This window comes from Callorhinus ursinus, unplaced genomic scaffold (assembly GCF_003265705.2).
Source record: "Callorhinus ursinus isolate GAN/ISIS: 27379988/994484 unplaced genomic scaffold, GSC_fseal_2.0 scaffold91, whole genome shotgun sequence".
In the NCBI taxonomy this organism is placed as follows: Eukaryota; Metazoa; Chordata; class Mammalia; order Carnivora; family Otariidae; genus Callorhinus; species Callorhinus ursinus.
This window is the reverse complement of record NW_027397153.1, coordinates 1,834-3,756: the sequence shown is the minus strand read 5'-3', so window position 1 is coordinate 3,756 and position 1,923 is coordinate 1,834.

The window sequence follows — 1,923 nt, the reverse complement described above, 5'->3', positions numbered from 1 at the left end:
TTTTTTTTAAAGATTGTATTCATTTATTTGACAGAGAGAGAGAGAGAAAGGGAACACAAGCAGGGGGAGCGGGAGAGGGAGAAGGAGGCTCCCCGCCGAGCAGGGAGCCTGACGCGGGGCTCCATCCCAGGACCCTGGGACAATGACCTGAGCCGAAGGCGGACATTTAAACGACTGAGCCACCCGGGCACCCCTGAAAGGACCCCCTTTTGACGCATTTGCTCAACAAGTACTTATCAAGTACTGCAGATGTGTATACCAAGCTCTGCCGGTGGCTCGGGAATTCTAAGTCCCTGCCCTGGTGGAACTTGCCGACAATAAAGAACCAAATAAAAAACGGCCGTGGGCATGTCCAGTCTGGACAGAAAGAAGGCAAGGAGGAGTTGCTTGTTATTGTCTGTAGGGTGGCCAGGCAAAGCCTCACTAGTAAAGTGACGTTTGAACAAAAGCTTGAAGGAGGTAAGGGAGCAAGCCACACGGATGTCTGCAAGAAGGGTGCTCCAGGCAGAGCGAGCAGCCATTGTGGAGAGCCTGCATGATGGTGTTTGGGGACAGCACAGACGCTGGTGTGGTTGGCAGTGCACTGGAGATGGGGAAGGCATAGGAGATGGGAGGAGTGAGGGTCCTAACTCCTTCCATGGCCAGAAGCCTGAATTCACCGTCCGCCTGGGAATGAAGGTTCAGAAGGACATCACAGTCCCTCTCTTCCCGTCTCTGACTCACCCCCCATCTCCCAGTGAAATTTCCTAACACAATGCCAGGCAGATTGCAGACCTCTCTCTCTCCCTCCCTCCCTCCCTCTCTCTCTCTCTCTCTCTTTGCATACAGGAAGGCATAAATACTAGTATTGTTATTGGGGGCTTCCTATAACCCAGGCAACATGCTCCTTCTCTCCTCACAGCAACACTGTGAGCTAGATGCTACTGCTATCATTCCTATTTTGTAGATCCAGAAATTAAAACTCAAAGAGGCTACGTCACCTAACCAAGCACACACAGGCAGGAGGTGGAGGAGCAGGGCGGTTCTCCATGAGAGGCCTGCTTCCTCAGGAGGAGGGAGCCAGAGCCCGGTCATCCCGGGCAACCTGCTGCCAATGGCTGCCCCACCCGCTTTGCTCTTTCTTCGGGGCCCCGCGTGGGCGGCTGTTCGCACGGGAGCCTGGAAGCCACGCTGCAGCGTCTGCCTGCACTCCCCACACCAGAGCATGCCGAGTCCCTCAGGGTAGGCCAGCTCCGGCCAAGGACCCAAGGTGTCAGGCCTCGGTTAGCACCTCAGCTGTCCCTCCTCATCCTGACACTTCCCTTGTATTGGTGGCTGCTCAGGGTCTGACCCTTTCCCTCTCAAACGTATGGCCTTAATGTCTCAGGAAACTCTGAGCCTGGCGTCAACAAAGACTCCGGTGGATGTTTAGAAAATTTCTCTTACCCTTATTTCCTTTCCTTGGCATCTGCAATACTTTCTCACAGCAACAGATGTCTCCCATGAGCTTGTGAACTGAGGAACCTCATGATACCATACTTGTCTTTATCAAAAAGCCATTAGTAAAAAAGTATTCCCTAGGCCCCAGGGTTAACCAAAGAAGGGAATGAGGCAGGTCACACACAGTTCCTGCCTCCGACAAAAGGTCTGTTCTTTTGTGGACTCCTTTCGAGTTGGCAAACATTTCCCGAGCCACCCCACCCAGGCCTGTGGGCATGGGGCTGGGATATACGAGGAAGAAGGAGGCAGACTGGTCCTTGCCTGCTCCCCACCCTCCACCCCCGGGAGTGCACAATCTGTGGGGAGGAGAACAGCAGCATCACCAGGTCGCCATCATACAGGTGGACTTCCGATTTGTCAGAAAGAAAGGTTTCTCCAGAGGAAGCAGTTGGATGTGAAGACAAGTTCATGCACTCCAACATTGATTCAAGCGCCCTCTGACAT